Here is a 19597-nt window from a genome sequence, read left to right on the forward strand (position 1 = left end):
AAATTAATAGTATTAATCTTTTTCTTTTATAAACTATCCAAAGTATTAATGTAACTTCATCATTTTCTGACTTAAGCGTTGCAAAAAAATAATTTGTGATAAACAAATTAAATACCTTTTAAACTATTTGACCAATTGCTTTGAAATTTAGGGTATAATTTAAGCACCAGAAGTCTCAACATAGAGTCTCATAGACTATACAATCATAAGACAAAAGACTAAATTGATTGTACAGGATGTGCGGGTATATAGAGGAGCCACTTGCGGCAGTGACCACCATCTATTAAAAACAAAGCGCACAATAGGAATAGATAGAGCAAGAGATTTTAAAAGAAGCTGCAGCGGAAATATAAAAATTAACAGAAAAGGAATACAACCTAAACAGCTTAGAACAAGAAAGCGTGAGGGATTTATACAGGAGTAGACTAGATAAAAAGTTAGAAACCATGCAATTTACCAGCAATGAAGAGCATTATCAATATATAAAAACATGTCTTCAGGAAGCAGCAACAGATGCCCTCGGACTCCAAATAAGAAACCACAGAAAAACTCCGTATTGGTGGGACAAAGAAATAGAACAAGGGATTAAAAATAAAAGAGAAAAGTATAAAGAATTTCTGAACACAAGGACCGACGCCGATAAGGTAGAATACAAGAGGGTCCAAGCTAAAGTGCGAAAAATGATATGCCAAAAGAAGAATGAGGCTTTGGAGCAAAAGTGTAACATGATTAACACACATTTAGGAGGACGGAGAAGTACAGAAAGTTTGAAAGTATTAAAATCGCTACGACAAGGAAAAGAAAAGAGATATAATATCAGCAATCACACCTGATCAATGGGACGAATATTTTGAAAAACTCCTAAATGAGGACAGAGCGGAATTTTTTAATAACAGTGATACCAGCAATGTAAATATCTTAGCCTCACCATTACGAGTAACAACAAAAGAAGTAGAAAAAGTATGTAAGTCTTTAAAAAATAACAAAGCACCAGGACCAGGGAACATACCAGCTGAACTAATAAAATATGGCACAACAAAATTATATGAAAACCTGGCTAAACTCTTTCAAAGATGCATCAACGGAGCGGAAATCCCAGAAGAATGGAAGACATCATGGATAACCACCATACATAAAAAAGGCAGACGGGATCAATGTGACAACTACAGAGGCATCGCTGTAACGAACTCGATCAGCCGAATATACGGAAAACTGATTAAAAATAAAATCCAAAACGAATATAAAGATATAGAAGCTGAAGAACAGGCAGGATTCAGGGCAGGGAGATCAACGGTTGACCATCTGTTTTGTATTACACAGATTATTGAGAAGAAACTGGCCGTTAACCAGGAGGTGCATCTGTTATATGTGGACTTAAGAAAAGCGTATGATAGCTTCCCACAAAACAAACTATGGGAAGCATTAGAGAAAACCAATATAAGCGCAAATTTAATAACAGCGACGAAACAATTGTATACCAAAACTGCAGCAAGGGTAAAAGTTGGAAGCAGGCTATCGAGAGGATTCCAAATTAGCAAAGGCCTAAAACAAGGGTGCTGCCTTTCACCGACATTATTTAAGATCTCCCTCGAGCAAACTCTAAAACTTTGGAAACGCAAATGCCAAAACATGGGATTACCGATCAACAACAATACAATATACACTTTGTCATTTGCAGACGACCAACTTGTACTAGCGCAAGACTACGATGATATAGAATATATGACAAGGAACTTAATAGAGGAGTACAAAAAAAGGTGGTTTGGAAATAAACATAAAGAAGACCGAATATATGTGTATCGGTGGGACACAGCAGGACCTTACACTGGGGAATGGCGAAATTATTAAACATTGCGACGCATATAAATACCTGGGTATGACCATCACACAAAAAGGAAACGTAGACCGGACGATAGAAGAAAGAAACAACCAGGGAAGAAAAGCAATTACCCTTCTCAATAGCAGCCTGTGGGACCAGTCAATATCAAACAACAACAAACATAGAATATACAATACAATTGTTAAGAGTATAATCACTTACAGCAGAGAAGTATGGCAAATAAAAGAAAGATACAAGAGAAAACTTGAAGCAACAGAAATGGATTTCTGGAGGCGCTCAGCAGGAAAATCTAGATTAGAAAGGGTAACCAACAACAGAATTAGGGAAATAATGAATGTGAAACACACAATAGTAGATGACATTAGTACCAAACAGCTTAGATGGTATGGACACGTACAAAGAATGTCCGAAGAACGACCCCCGAAACAAATCCTAACGTGGACCCCTCATGGTAGAAGAAAAAGAGGAAGACCCCGCCTTAGTTGGAGAGAAGGCATAAATCGAGAAATGAGAGAAAGAGAATTGGATGAAGACCTTTGGATGGACCGAAGTGAATGGCGACTAGGCATCGGAAGACGTAGGAGAACGTTTTAAAACCGATATGTATATGTATATATACATGTATATGAACAATATTAGCCAATGATTTTGCTTATTTATTATTATTATTATTATATATATATATATATATATATATATATATATATATATATATATATATATATATATATATATATATATATATATATATATATATATATATATATAGTAATGTTTGAATAACGGCAATTCGGTCAGTTGAAAGAAAACTCTATTTGTTTTAAGTCTCAATATTTCGTCACTATTTGGTGACTTCTTCAGGAGAAAACTGCAAATTTATTAATATTAGACATGGACAAACTTAAATATTTCGATACTTACAACTATAAGAAATTATATAAAAAAAAATAAAAAAAAAAAGAAATATAAAAAAAAAAAATTTTACTCTTATAGTTGTAAGAATCGAAATATTTAAGTTTGTCCATGTCTAATATTAATAAATTTGCAGTTTTCTCCTGAAGAAGTCACCAAATAGTGACAAAATATTGAGACTTAAAACAAATAGAGTTTTCTTTCAACTGACCGAATTGCCGTTATTCAAACATTACTATTTAACACAGTACGGTCGATAATATTTGTACAAATATATATATATATATATACATCCCGCTATTAAATTGGCATCTTTTCACGTTGCAGTCATTTGGCATCACCTAGAAATGCTATCATTTTCTAGGTATAATCCGTGAATGTTCGCTTAGTACACTTCTTTAAGCTTGGCACCGTTGTCGGATTTTCAGTAATCCGATTTATTTATATATTTTATTCCTTACACTATAACGACAATTTGACCCCCGTAGGTCAAAAACATTGCTTAAACATCACTTTGGCAACAACAGGATGTTGCCAAGATATACATTTTTACGGAAAAGACAGTACCTAGTTAGATACATAATATCGATCGCTTCACGTTACAAGTCTTCCACTCGCACTCAGGTAAAAACCAGTTGTAGGCTCTTTTGTCTGAACGGGTCCCTGAATGAGTTTAATAATTCACTTTTATTGTGTATTTTGTTTCGTTTAGTTGAAATATCAGATTTTGTTTGTAACGAATTTCATAATAGATATTTAAATTATTTTTTTGTTAACAAAAACAAATTTTAAAGTTTGACATTTGAAAAATTAATTTTATATTGCCATTTTCATGACATGGTCAATGGTTAATTGCATTTATAATAATTTAATGGGTCATTGCGAAACAATATACAGTGCGTCCATAAAGTAACGCATAAATTCATTATTTCACAAACCGGACACTTTCAGGAAAAATACCGAAACAGGTCGATTTTTATTTTTAAATTACAATTTATTGGCATACATATCATACTAGTGACGTCATCCATCTGGGCGTGATGACGTAATCGTTGATTTTTTTAAATAAGAATAAAGGGCATGTAATAGCTCATTTGAAAGGGTATGTAATTCTCTATTCAATAATATAATTGTTAATATAATTATTTATACAGGGTGTCCAAAAAATGTTATTTAAATTAAATTAATTGGTATAAAAAGATGAATGTATGTAATTTGTTTAATTCTAAATATATTTTATTGGTGCCAGCAAACATAAAAATGTTTTATTTAAAACCTAAATATTGATTTTCGCTTAAGCGTAATCTTAAACTTCCAAGAGGCAGGTGGATGGCAGCTCTAACATTTAATTTTCTGACAAAAGTAAAACGAATTTTGAATTAAATAAGTTACATACATTTTTCTTTTTGTCTCAATTAATTTAATTAAAGAATTCTTTTTGGACACCCTGTATATATAATTATGTTATTGTTTGTATTAGTAAATAGAGAATTAAATACCCTTTCAAATGAGCTATCACATGACCCCTATTCTCATTTAAAAAATTCATCGATTACGTTATCAAGCCCAGATGGATGACATCACTAGTATGATATGTAATATGCCAAAAAATTGTAATTTAAAAATAAAAATCGACCTGTTTCGAAAATTTTCCTTAAAGTCGCCGGTTTACGAAATAATGAAATTATGCGTTACTTTATGGAAGCACTGTATGTTACAATGTGTAAATTTTTCAGGAAACGTAAAAATCTTTCCATTAGTAGTTAGAGATTCTGATAGTAATACTATATTTTATATAAGTATTATGGGTTATAAATGCATCTATTAGGTCTGGATCCCGCGTATGAAAAAAAAGTTGATTAATAGCAAGCTGAAAATTTGTTAATAGCTTAAGGGTGTTTAGTCGGATAAACTTTTATATATGGGAACACTGGAACAGGGGCAGTTTTAATTGTGAAACAGGTTGAAAATTTGGAACGGTCACACCACGAAAACGGCACATTTATTTTGTCCGACATAACAGACTTAAACTCTCCGAATAGAGATTAAACTCTCATGCAAAAATTAGACTGCTATTTATCACCTGTCATAATTCCTGTCATTTGACATATTCTACATGCTCTACTCATTAAAAGGCCCATTTGGTGATAAATAGCAGTCTAATTTTTGCATGAGAGTTTAATCTCTGTTCGAAGAGTTTAAGTCTGTTCTGTCGGACAAAATACATGTGCCGTTTTCGTGGTGTGACCGTTTCAAATTTTTAACCTGTTCCAAAATTAAAACTGCCCCTGTTCCAGTGTTCCCATATATCAAAGTTTATCCGACTAGACACCCTTAAGCTATTAACAAATTTTCAGCTTGCTATTAATCAACTTTTTTTTCATACGCGGGATCCAGACCTATATCTGAAAGACCAAAAAAGTTTAAATGTTGCTTATTTTTTTGATATTATGTTTTAAAGTTTGTGGACTTATGTTGTTTTCGAAATGAAACCATAATTGGTAAAGTTTTTTCTTTATTCTCAACAAGAAACAGTCATAATACGGACAACGCACACATCTTATGGAAAATATAATGTCACTCAAATTCAATAAAATTTATACGAATAGATCCGTTTTAATTTACCGATCAAATCTTATCATTGCGCCAACTCTTAATTATGATTAATTACGGCGCAAATTGCAATTAAAGTTTATCGAAATCACATTTTTGGAGTCCATAAAGTGTTAAAAGTGTTAAAGTTACAATCATTATTGCTCCGAGTGCTATTCATAAGAGCTTAAATCCCGCTGGGCCTAAGCGGATTAGTGAAACTAATCCGCTGATTTATGGAGTACCGAAAATCTGGGTAGTTTAAAATATTTTTTCTCTCTCTAACTTATGTACCTACCCATTTGATTTCAGATTTATTTGTATCAATTTCTGCTCTTATTTTTGAAAATAGAGAGTTGGCGCAATGATAAGATTTGATCGGTAAATTAAAACGGATCTATTCGTATAAATTTTATTGAATTTGAGTGACATTATATTTTCCTTCAATGTCAAATAAACGTCAAATTGAAAGGCAGTTTATTTAGAAGTTCTCCTAAAAATTATTAATTTTTAAGGTTTTTTCTTAACTTTTTGAGTATTACGAGTAGTATAAAGAAGTACTAAACCAGTGATCTGTAAGAAAGTGTGAAATTTAGCGCCTAGAAGTTAAATTTCAGAAAACAAATAATATGGAAGGTATACCACCCGAACCTCCAGATAAAGGTAAATTTTATGTAGAAATGGAAGGAGATGGGATGATGGAATATGAGGAATTAAATAAAAATAACAATAGAGTAAATAATAAGGTAACAAACAAACAAAACCAAACAAGTAGTACTATTGAGGTAAGTAACAAATTTAGTTGCAATAACGATGAAAATTTGACAAATTTAAATCAAACAGATAAGTCAGGTAAGCAAAATTTAAATAAAGTAATAAATTTAAGATTAAAACATAGATATCAATTTGGAGATAATGCACCTTATATAGTACACATAGAAAATAAAAACGGTAACATTGGTCGATTACACAGGATCGGCACGGCCCGTTTGATTTTAAGTGCAGTACCTGAAATTGAAAATAATATCACACAAATTACAGTAGTTGGTAGAAATAAAATCAAGGTAGAACTAAATAATTTTGCTAGTGCTAATAAATTAATTGATTCTCAAATTCTTAAAAGCAAAGAGTATGAGGCATATATTCCAACGTTTTTTACTCAAAAGAAAGGTGTTATAAAATTGGTAGATAAAGAGATAGAAGATAATGATTTATTATCATTAATTAAACCTAGATTTGGAATTAAATTCGAAGTATTACATGTAAAAAGAATTATGCGGAAAGTGATTCAAGATAATGGTAATACTAATTATGTAAAAACAGGAACCGTAATTGTCACTTTTAAAGGTCAGTCTATACCAAAAAATGTAATAATAGAAAAAATGATATACGAGGTGGAAAATTATACACCCAGAATAATCCAATGTTTAAAGTGTTTGAGATTTGGGCATATAAGTGCCCAATGTAGAGGAAAAGATAGGTGTGAAAGATGTGGCGAAGAACACAACAAATCTAATTGTTCCAATCCGAATAATTTACTTTGTGTATTGTGCAAAGGAAAACACAGCGCTACTGACAAGGGAGCAGATTGTACAGAAAGACAAAAACAGGAATATATTAAAAAAATTATGAATAATGAAAATATAACATATTATGAAGCTAATAATAAATATAAAAAATGTTATTCAACAGTAAGTAAAGACCAAGAAAATACTTCAAATAAATATACAATATCTAAACGAAAAAGATCAAGTAGTATTGATTCTAGTAGTGTAGATAAAGAAACAATGGAAGCACGCAGAAAAATTTTGCAAACACCAAGAATACAAAGTCAGCCTTGTTATAATTTTAATAATCCCATTTATTCTAACACAACACAAACACAAAACGATAATCAAAATAATATAGGAGAAATAATAGTAAACTTTATTTCAGCAACATTAAATCAAATTAATCACAATTTAGATAAAAAAACGTTGGAATTATTAAAAAACAATATTTCACAATTATTATTACCTCGTGATGGCTAACGTTTCATTTCTTCAATGGAATGCGAGATCAATTAAAACAAATAAGGGTTATTTAGAAAAATTCTTGTATGACAATAAAATAGATATAGGATTAATATCAGAAACTTGGTTAAAAAAAAGTAATTTTATTAACTTTAATGATTATAATGTCTTTAGGAATGATAGAGATGATGGATATGGTGGAGTAGCCATCCTTTTGAAAAAATTAATAAAATTTTACAACAGTCCTACTTTTCACCAAATTAATGACATAATGTGCAATAGCATATCAATTAAAATTCAATCCGGAAAAAAGTTAAACATTTATTCAATATACGTAAAACCAAATCTTAAAATCACTCTAAATGAATGGAAAAAGTTTTTTAATAGTCTAGAGAAGCCTTTTATAATTGGTGGTGATTTTAATAGCCACAATTATGTTTGGGGTTGTAGTACTGTAGATACTATAGGAAAAAATCTGTTAGAAGCTATTGAGGACTGTAATCTTGTAATTTTAAATAATGGTAAAGAAACTTTGATGCGTAGACCGAATAGCAATAATAAATCTGCAATAGATCTTACAATATGCTCAGCAAATATTAGTCATTTTTTCGATTGGGATGTTGTGGACGAGACATTAGGATCAAATCATTTTGCTATTATTATTAAGTCAAATATTAATGTTAATAAAGCGGAATGTGTAAATACAAAATTCCAATGGAACATAAATAAAGCGGATTGGTCTCTTTTCTCTTCTATCACTGATAATTTCATGGAAATAGATAATAATTTAAATTACCAACAATTTTTAAATAAATTAAACGAATATTGTAAGATATGTATACCGGAGAAGAGAACAGGGACTAATCCACGATTTAGAAAAACTTGGTGGAATGACAATTGTAAAAAGGTAATAGAAGAACAAAAACTAGCTTTACGCAAGTTTAAACTACAGTCTAATATACAAAATTATATAAATTATAATAAATGTGTAGCGAAAACCAAAAAAGTTGTATTAGAGAGTAAGCGTAATGCATGGAGAAATTTTTGTAAAACTTTAAACAAAAATACACCAATTAAAGATATGTGGAATCAAGCCAAACGATTACAAAACATTTTTAAACCACAAGTAAATCCAGTGACTGAAGGAGAATGGGTTGAGGAGTTTTTAAGAAAATTATGTCCAGATAATATATTTTCAAAACTTAATGTAATGGAAAGAAAAAACTCTATGCATCCACTTTCAATTCCATTTAGTTTCTGTGAATTAGAAATAAGCCTTAAGAATAAGAAAAATACTTCTCCAGGTATAGATAATGTACATTATATTATGTTGGCCAATTTACATCAAAAAGGGAAAGAAACACTATTAAATTTTTTTAATCAAATATGGTTATCAGAAGATATTCCAGATAACTGGAGAGAGTACCGGGTGATTCCTATTCTCAAAACAAATCGGAATCCTGATTCAGCAGAATCTTATAGAGGTATTTCATTGAGCTCCTGCATAACAAAAACACTGGAAAGAATGATAAAACTTAGGCTCGAAAGTTGGCTAGAAAAAAACAATAAATTATCACAAACACAATTTGGATTTCGAAAAAATCATTCTACTGTGGAAGCTGTGAGTCATTTGGTAACAGATATAAATTTAGCGTTTACGAAAAATTCTTCAGTAATCGCTCTTTTATTAGATGTTGAAGCAGCATACGACAACGTTAATTTAAATATACTATATAACAAAATGATACAAATAGGTCTGCCAGAATGCTTCTGTCAAAAAATAATAAAATTGTATGACTGTAGAAAAATTTATATATCGGTAAATAATAACACATTTGGTCCAAGAGTAGCGATGGGTGGTTTACCTCAAGGAGGAATATTAAGCCCTTTGTTATATTTAATTTACACTTCTGATATAGAAAAAAATTTAAACTCAACAAAAATTTTACAATTTGCAGATGATATAGTTATTTATCAAGAAAACATTAAAATAGAAAATGCAGTCAAATCCATTGAAGAAGGAGACAAACATATTAAAATATGGAGTGAATTACATGGACTAAATATATCTGATTCCAAAACCAAATTATGTATTTTTACAAGAAAACGAAAAGAAATACCCAATCACATCTTAATAAACAATATATCCTATCATGTACAAAGTTATGTTAAATATTTGGGTATTACTCTGGATAGACAGCTTCTCTGGAAAGAACATATAGACAATATAGTTAAAAAAACAGAAAAAGGAATAAACCTTCTTCGATTCGTATCACACTTACGTTGGGGAGCAGATCCAAATATTTCTTTGTTGTTATTTAAAAATAATATAAGAGCTATATTCGACTACGGATCAATATTATACAGTGACGCATCACAGTGTCATTTAAATAAAATAGACAAAATCATTAATAAATCCCTTAGATTGTGTATAGGAGCCCTAAGAAGTACACCGATAAATAATCTACAAGTTGAATGCTGTGAAATGCCGATGGATATAAGACGAAAAAAACTTGGCATCAACCTTTTAGTTAGATTGTATGAAAAAAAGGCAAGTTTAATTTCCAAAATACATCAACTGTTTTTAGCAGACTTGAAAGAAAAATATTGGATAAAAAAGAAAACTCTAAATATGGTAGATTTATATTCAAAAATGACAATATATGATAAACAACTTTATAAATATGACATAAACCCAAATTATAATATTGACTTTAATAGTATGGAACAAGTTCAGGTATACTTTTTAAGGGACTATAGCAAGTTGCCTATATCTTTAAGAAAATTAGTGTTTATCTCCGACAGTTCACAAATGTTCAAAGATTATTGTATGCTATATACAGATGCATCAAAAAATATTGAAGGTGTAGGATGTGCCTATTGGGATAGCAGTAATAAAATTAGTAAAATGTTTAAACTAAATTCTATTATGAGTATATACACAGCTGAATTAATAGCGATAATGGAAGCACTAAAATATTTATCTAATATAAATCATTCAAAATTTATAATTTTTAGTGACAGTAAAAGTTCTCTTAGTAAAATTAGTGCTATAAATCCTAAATCAAAAGTGAACTACATTGAATTATATATCATAAATAAAATTAAAGAACTTCAGCAACAAGGAAAGTCTGTTAAGTTGGCATGGGTTAAAAGCCACTGTGGAATAACTGGAAATGAAATGGTAGATGAATCGGCTAAAAACGCGGTGACACAAGGAGTATTAACCCATTATCTTTGTACGCCAAAAGATATTGAATCAAATTTATTCAAAGAGATTAAGAAAGAATGGAAAGAAAGGTATATTGATGAAAACGTAAATACAGGAAACCACTACAGATCAATCAGAAACTATATAACGGATAAACCTTGGTTTTCTAAAATGGAGTCGACAAAAGATATGATAAGAACCATATGCAGAATGAGATTTGACCACTGTCTTACTCCATCATATTTATTTAAAATTAATATAGCTGATAGTCCACAATGTATTTGTGGACAGTTGGGCAATCTACAACACAAAATTTTGACCTGTTCTCTTATCTCTAATAAAGTTAATATGTTTTTAAATTCACTGTATTCTTTGACTGATGTCCACCATCCCATTAATTTAAATTATTTATTAACATTAGAAAATAATGAGTTGGTATACCGACTATTGTATAAACATATTTTAGATATTAAGCTTAAATTGTAATTGTAAAATATAGAGTAAGTATTTCTTGTAAATTGTTATATGTTAAAAGAAAAAGAAAAGAAAAGAAAAGAAAAGAAAAAAAAAAGAAAAGAAATATAAAAAAAAAATAATAAAATAAAAATAAAAAAAAAATAAAAAAAAAAATAAAAAAAAAATAAAAAAAAATAAAAAAAAAATAATAAAAAAAAAGAAAGAAAAAATATAAAAAAGATATATAAAAAAAATAGAAAAAAAAATATAATAATTAAAAAAAATATAAAAAAAAATATGTAGAAAAAAATGAGTGACGAACTTGGACAGTCCATAGTAAAATAGCTTTCGAATGAAGTAGAGGGCTAAAGAAGAATGTTGCAGTTTTTGCTGTGGAACTCTGAGAACATCATTTGGAAAAAAATTAATAAAAATATATATATATATAAAATTATTAAAAAAAAAATACAAAAATAATTATTTATTAGTAGAATTGTTTGTTATATTAGAATTAGTTTTAGGATAAGATACGAAAAAATGACTAATAAAATAAAAAATAGTAAAATTGGCGAATGGATTTAGTGTCCGCAGTCATATAAACCCAAACAAACAACAACAAATATTTTCCATAAGATGTGTGCGTTGTTTTCGAAATGAAACCATAATTGGTGAAGTTTTTTCTTTATTCTCAACAAGAAACAGTCATAATACGTAGAAATTTATACTAAATTTAAAATCCAGATTCAGTAGAAATAAACAAACCAAGACACGTTAAATGCTACTAGGAGCACTCCCGAATCATAATTATTTACAATGTATTGTTATATTTCTATTTGATATGAAAATTAAATTTTGATGGTTGTAAACAGGATTCAATTTAATATAAAATATTTTCAATTATCTCAACCACGGGCATATAAATTTAGAACACCCTGTATACAACAAATTGTTATATTTAATTTTAAGAAGTGATTAGACGGAACTCGGGACAGTGCGCTTAAAATAAACAAAGTGAATGACGCGTACCATTATCGTTCTTCTCGGAAGGTCGATCATTAGCCTATGCTAAATAAAACTCAGTGAAATAGATGATAGTTCATTATCGTTTTTCGCGGAAGGTTTCGATCATTAGCCTATGCTAAATAAGACTCATTTGAAAGAGAGATTAGGTCATTAAAATTTGTAAATAGTAGAAAGTGATTTTAGAATGGGAATTAAATATTTTCTTTTGAAATCCATTAAGCATATTTAGAAAGATTAAAAATTGGTTTTTGAGGAATACTGAGAATGAGAGTTGGTGGTGGAAGGTTGATTTGTGAATCTGGAAGGGATATTGAGAAAGTAGGTGAATGAATGACAAAGTGGGATCAGAATGTTTTGAGCTGTCGAGAAGTGAAGTCGAGTAGTAGACGGTAGTGTTCGAGGAGTGAGAAAGCCGGTAGTTCCGTGAGTGTGGAGTATCTATCGTGGAACGAGAAGTAGGCCAGGTCGAGAGTAAAAGAACCTCCTTGAGCCCAGAGTGTCCCGGTAGCTGATAGCAGTTTCGAAAAAGGTAGAACACAGCATCACGACAAAAGCAGGAACGAGAGCTATTCGAGCTAGTTTTTCAAAGGAGAACATCACTGGAAGCCAGGACGAGGTTTGATCGCAGCCAAGGATAGCAGGAAAGGGTTTTGTGTGAGGACATTTTCAGTTCACCAGGAAAAGGTCAGTCTCATTTGTTTGGACATGAATGTATGGGTTTTTCGTATTAAATTCCACATAAAAAATTGAATAACATAATCAATAATATCAGAAAAGCTTCATCAAACTTAAATAGAGTTGTCCCTAATAACTCCTAATAGTTAAATGTTAATAAAAACTTTCAATAGAAAACCAAAAGGAAATAAAATTCCCAGTTGTAAATGTTATGTTTAAGAATAATAAGAAATAGCAAATATTAAGCATTGATTGCCTTTTGAATAAAATAAAAAATATTTTGATTATAATTGTAACCCATATTTGTATTTTTTTTTACTCTTTTCTTTTCTATCCCGATTAGGAACCATTAAGAAATATTCAGAAGCCACGAAAGTAAGTAATTAATTTATAATTCGCCCTGAGATTGAAAACATATTGATATGTGATCTGGTTAATTAATTAGATTAGTATTAATACATTGATTAAATTAAGTGACATATAAGAATATTATCTCATATCAATAATCAAGATCACATCAGTATATACATTGTAAATTCCAAGTCATGATTTCCAAAGTTTACACATTGTAAATTATGATTCGGGAGTGCTCCTAGTATCATTTAACGTGTCTTGGTTTGTTTATTTCTACTGCATCTTTACTGTTTCTGTTAACTAATCTAAACGTAGAGATATTTTTTGAGATTCTTTAACTCTTTCAATGCTGGGGTTTGTCACATCCCACCTGTCTGTTAGTGGCAAAAAAGTTCACCTGTCGGATGCCGGGTTAAAACATGACAAATTAGATGTGGAATGAAAGCTTATAACCCAAAGATGGTACTAAAGGTGAGAAATTTGGCCTCCGACTTCAGGATAAAGAGTTGCAACCCGAAGTATTGTTCTAAATTCGCAGAAATAGTACAAACTATGTATTACTCGACGCGCCTTAGAAAGACGAGAACAAATATTTATGCCTGTCCGGTTTTATGCCTGTCTGTCCGTCCGTCTGTCAGATATAATCACAGAGGTTGAATGAAAGATTATAACCCATAGATGGTACTAGCGATTAGAAATTTGACGCGCATTAGAAAAATGAGAACAAAGAAATACTTTTTTTAGTTTTACACCACTTCCGGTTAAAATGGTGTACCCGGAAGTGACACACATAGTCACAGAAAAATATACTTGATCAATTTACGTGTATTAAGAGGTCGAAACCGAATTTTTTTAATTCTGGTTTTGATGTCATATGCGGTTAAAAAATTGTCTGGAAGTGGAAGAAACCAGTTTAATAGTTGTCCCCTTCGAGTAGCGAAAAATAAACAATACTTTGTAAAAACATTCAACATTGGTTGATATTCCGCTGTTTTCATATTATTTATTGACCTAAGTTTTTGTAAAATGCACTAGTCTTTTTTAAAGATATCATTGGACAATTTACTCACTGTTTTTGGATTTTACAAAATCGCTTGGATTGGCATGAAATTTGACATAAGCATAGCTAACATGTCAAAGAAAAAAGTGATATTGTGCCAGTGTGTGCTTTTTTCTGGGGATGAGTACCACCCCCTTCTCGAGTGTGAAAAAATATAGGTAAAAATATGTCCGTAAGTGGATAAACTAATTAAATTCCTTGTATTTTTTGTTTTTAGATGGTTTTTCGTAAATAAATCAAAAAGTAAGTATTTGATCGAAAAAACTATTCTTAGCAAATATAAAGCTTATAAAACAGTAAAAAAAATTATGTATGTATGAAGTCTGGACACACAATAAAAACAGAGTTGGAGCTGAACAACAGTTGGTTCTTATTCGTCGAATTCCAAATCGACTAGTTCAACGTAAAATATCCAAAAAATAACGCACTTTTCGGGGAAAACTCGCCACAAATTTTTTAAAGTGTTTAAAAAAGTTTTATTTTTGTTATTTAAAAAGTATCTATTCTATCACCATCAGCATCAAAAGTAAGTTACGCTTTAAATAAAATATGTCCCTTTTTTTGCTAAAAGAAATCGTGAAAATCACCACCTAATTAGCATTCCATATGAAATTAATAGTTACCGCCCTAGTTAATTTACTTATATTATACTGTTTATATGATCTATAAGATTTATTGGCAAGAAATGCTTATTAAAAAAAATTGGTTTTAAAATAAAAAAATTTTAATTTTGAAAAAAAATGCCTTGGTTTAAAATAACTTAAACATTAGTGATACTAAATATCTCAAAGAGTAAAAAATGTACATATCACATAAACAATACATAAGTAAATTAGGCGGTGATTTTTACATTTTTTTAACAAAAAAGAGACTTCATTTTGATGCTAACTAACTTTTGATGCTAGAAACGTTTATAAAAATACAAATAAAACTTTTTAGACATTTTATAACAGTTGTAAGTCATGAGTTTTTCCCGAAAAGTGCTTCGTTTTATGGTTATTTCATGTTAAAATATTCGATTTGTATTTTGACGAAGTAGAACCTGCTTTTCATTAAGGTGATACAGTAGCGATCAACAGGTAGCCAAAACGCGTTCCAAGATTGCGGCTGTAATTTTGAATATTTTTTCGAGATATTTGGCACACGTATTCGTAATATAATAAAGAATGGCGGTACAGAGCCGAATTTGAAAAATATATTAATATGTGGAAATTACTCTGTAATTAAATATAATATTAAAAAAACGAGCCTGTACCGCCATTAAGAAGAACAAAAAAATACACTTTCTTCAAATAAACTTTTTATCCGATGCCTAGATTTTGTGTCATTTTGGAACTACTAATGAAATACAAAATTTTAGTAGTTCCAAAATGACACAAAATCTAGGCATCGGATAAAAAAGTTCATTTGAAGAAAGTGTATTTTTTTGTTCTTCTTAATGGCGGTACAGGCTCGTTTTTTAAATATTGTATTTAATTACAGAGTAATTTCCACATATTCATATATTTTTCAAATTGGGTCCAAAAATATTCAAAATTACAGCCGCAATCTTGGAACGCGTTTTCGCTACCTGTTGATCGCTACTGTTTCCTCTTAACTACAACTCTACTTTTATAGGGTCTACAGACTTCATACATACACCATTGTTTTCACTTTTTTATACGCTATATTTTTGCTAAGAATATTTTTCGTTAAAATACTTTTTGAGTTTTTTTCTAAAACCGTCTAAAAACGTGACTTTTTTGTTGAAAAACGAACATAATATATTCACTTGCAAATAACTCAAACAGTATGTTAAGAAAAAATCTATAGAACAAAAACTAGCTTAGAATTACTCAGTTTATCCACTTTAGGACTTATTTTGAATGTATGTCTTTTCACATTATAAAAGTGGTTGTACTAACTCCCAAGGCAAAAGCACACGTCGGCACAATATCACTTTTTCTTTGACCTGTCAGCTATGTGCATACCCAATTTCATGTCAATCCAAGCGGTTGTTTAAAATTCGGAGGTTTTGCAATATTTACCGTGAGTGGATGGACTACAGATATATGTATATTAGATAAAAATTATAGTCTCAGCGAATCTTTGAAATATCTCCATTCCTTTGAAATGTTACATTTTTTAAGCCTTGAGGGAGTAGGCGCAAAATTATGACCAATGCTATTTAAATGCATTCAGTTTATTCGAATCCTGAGAAAACTAATAAGAATTTTGGAAAAATTTAAACGCAGAATGAAAGATTACATTATAACCGAGGGCGAAACTCTCTAAAAACTTTTATGTTTATATTGATAAGTGAAAGGGTGAAAAAAAAAGAAAATTTAGTGTGATTTTTTATTTCAAATATTTAATTCAAAAGAAATTTTTGTTTATTCTATTCTTTTTGACATGAGGCTGTATTTGATTTCTCTATGTCATTGTATGCTATTGGTTAGTTCCTATCATTTCAGCCGACGTACGTCACGATTGGATCAATAGGGCCGAACATACATAACTAAGGCCCTTTTGGCATGATGCTGTATTATTTTGAAGTCGATACAGCCTGAATATTTTTTTTTATTTTTTTACGTTCTATGTGATTAAAAAAATTAAGAATCACCGCAATTTTAGCCCACCACCCCCTTCCCCTTTCCCCACATCAAAAAATGTCAATTTTTCGATTTTATTTTTTTTTAAGTTGGTTTGCAATTAAATTATAAATTACAAAAAATTCACACGCACAGCTGAGGCTTTTACAAAACATATATTTTTATGGACCCGAAGGTCGAGTGTACACAACCTCAATGTTTTTTGTTTTTTTAATAGGTACGTATAACTTTTTTTGGCGATGGCTGCATGTCTAATTTTTTTGCGTTTTGTGAATTTTATCAAAATCTGTATTTCTGACTTTTTTCAGATTTATTCGTAAGGTGCGCCATCTTCAAAAATCCGGAAAACTGGTTTTTTCGGTAGTTTTTTGGGATTTTCTCCATTTTATATACTTCAAAATAGACTAACTCAAGGTTTTTTATAGGTTACGTATATATAATTTGAAATAACTGAGTTTTTAGGGATATTCAAAAATTGTGTAAAACACCTAAACCCCCCAAAAACTATGTTTTTTCAAATTCTTAAAAGTTTCTTAATTCTTTCGTACCCCATGAAGTTAAATTACAAAGCCATTAAAATATAACTAGAGATGATTCATACCTACTTACCATCTCAATTGAATGCAATCATCGGCAAAGCCATCTTTTAGTGTCATTGTGTCATCCCCAAAAATCTACCTGGGTCTTAAAATGCAGGTATGCATACTTGTTCCGTTATAACTCTTATCTTTTAAAATTTTGTAGTAAAAGCATTTCTATAGCTATAGTGAGTTTATTGCCCTACCTCTTTATGTGGCTTAATGATTTGGATTGTAAACACAGATAAGAAAGGGTGTGATAGACCAGAGAAATTAGCAAATAAATGGCCTCTTTCGTGACATCCGTTGATACAGGTATCTAAGAACTGCTTATGGCATTAGGGTAAATTTAGTTACAACAGTATCCAATATAAAAATTATGCAAAAAATCAAACGTACTTTTTAACTTATAAACAATATATAAACAATTAAAGATCGCTATTTGATTGTAAATATTAAAGGTGGAGACCGGTATGCTGTATGGAAAGGTGATACAATTTTACTGAAGAGCATAGAAAATTCTTTAAAATGAGTGTTTGGAAAGTTCTTTTTGTTAATTTGTTGCTTAGTTATTGGGAAAATAGCTTCAAAAGTAGATTTTTTGAAAATAATTAATAACTTTTCTAAAAATACACTAAAAGCTTTATTTTCGCGTAAGTAAAGGAACAATATTAGAAGTATTCAGCCGTTAAAATTTCAAGAAGTTTTACCTAATAGTTATTGCAAAATTGAAATTGTTTATCCCAAAAAGCTTCTATCTACAGCGTTATTATGCATAAACTATTAGGTCAACATAAATTCTAAAGACATCAAACCAAAGAGAAAGGTTCAATTTATCAAATTAGATCAAGTCTTGAATAAAAAGTTTATAATAAATATTATAAATAATTATAAAATAATTTTGAAAAAGTAGTGTTATTTTAAGCTTATTCGCGAACTCAAGCGAGGGTGCTGCCGCTTATTTTGAACTAGAGGAATTGGGATGAAGATTTAAACAAAACATCCGTTAACCTATATATCAATGTCGATTGAATGCTTGTCTGGTGTGTTCATTTAATGAATGATTTATTTATATTAATTAATTACATCAATAAAAATATTAATTATATCAAAATGCATTATCCCAATTACATCGGCCATTTTCATGCAACTGCACTGCCACCTATAGTCGATTGAGTTCGCGAATAAACAATTAAAATAACAACCGCATTAACATGTGGGAATTAACTAATTTTGATGGGAAATAAGCCACAATTTTACTAAAAAAAATGGTTTTATTTTGACAACGACACCCGATTTGAGCGTCGAAACGTTAATAAAATCAGTTTTTTTAGTAAAATTGTGGCTTATTTCCCATCAAAACTAGTTAATTCCAAAAATGCCACAAGAAAATAGCTTCAGAACAACAACACGTAGGAAGTTAATTTTTTTTATTCGACATGTTGGTATTCTTATAGAAACTGAAACAAAAATTTAATGCCCTACAACCCTTAAAACCCGAGTTAGCCACTTTTTTCAAAAATTCACCGGGGCTTTGTTTATAAATATTAGAAAATTTGAAAAGCAACATTTAAACGAATGAAAGAGCATGTTTATACAAAAAAAAATTAAAACGATTCTTTTAAAAACGAGCCGTCCATGATGCGCCAAAAGTGAAGAGTTTAAAAGTAAAGCGATTCTTACCCTCTTGATTTTATTATCAAAAACTTAATTCACAACTACACATTTATAAAAGGCGCAATACCTCCGGTAAGATTTAGGTACAAAATTAACAAAACCCAAAAAAAAAATATATAATACAATATTCCAGTTACCCGTCGTTTGTCACCAATAATCCCTTTATCCTAAAGATAAATAACAGTTTGTCGACGAAAATTCCATTCGATCAAATGTTCGTCGATGAATTGTCCATTCGATGAATTGTGCATTCGACCAACTGTTTGTCGACCAACTGTTGTCGACCAATTTTCCGTCGACGAAGTGTTCTCGACCAGCTTTCCGACACCGGATTTGGGTGTCATTGTATTCTGTTGGTTAATTCCTACCATTTTAGCCACCGTACGTCATGATTGGAAAAATAGCAGCGAATATACGTAACTAAGGCCCTTTCAATATTTTACTGTAATTGATTTTTCTGTGTCATTGTATTCTGTTGACTGATTCCTATCATTTGAGCCGCCGTACGACACGTTTGGACCAATGGGAGTGAAGATACGTAACTAATACCTAACAAGAGGTTTACTCAAACTTCTTTTTTGTACTTATACCACTCGGTAAAAGTACAAAAAAAAGT

At 30.3% G+C, this 19597-nt stretch overlaps 1 protein-coding gene across 1 annotated transcript in view; it reads right to left on the reverse strand.

Moving 5' to 3' along the window:
* LOC114337088 (glutamate receptor ionotropic, NMDA 2D-like) overlaps positions 1 to 19597 on the reverse strand; it is a 646411-nt gene that overhangs the window by 497162 nt on the left and 129652 nt on the right. The gene's annotated exons all lie outside the window — the stretch shown is intronic.

This window comes from Diabrotica virgifera, chromosome 6 (assembly GCF_917563875.1).
Source record: "Diabrotica virgifera virgifera chromosome 6, PGI_DIABVI_V3a".
Lineage (NCBI taxonomy): Eukaryota > Metazoa > Arthropoda > Insecta > Coleoptera > Chrysomelidae > Diabrotica > Diabrotica virgifera.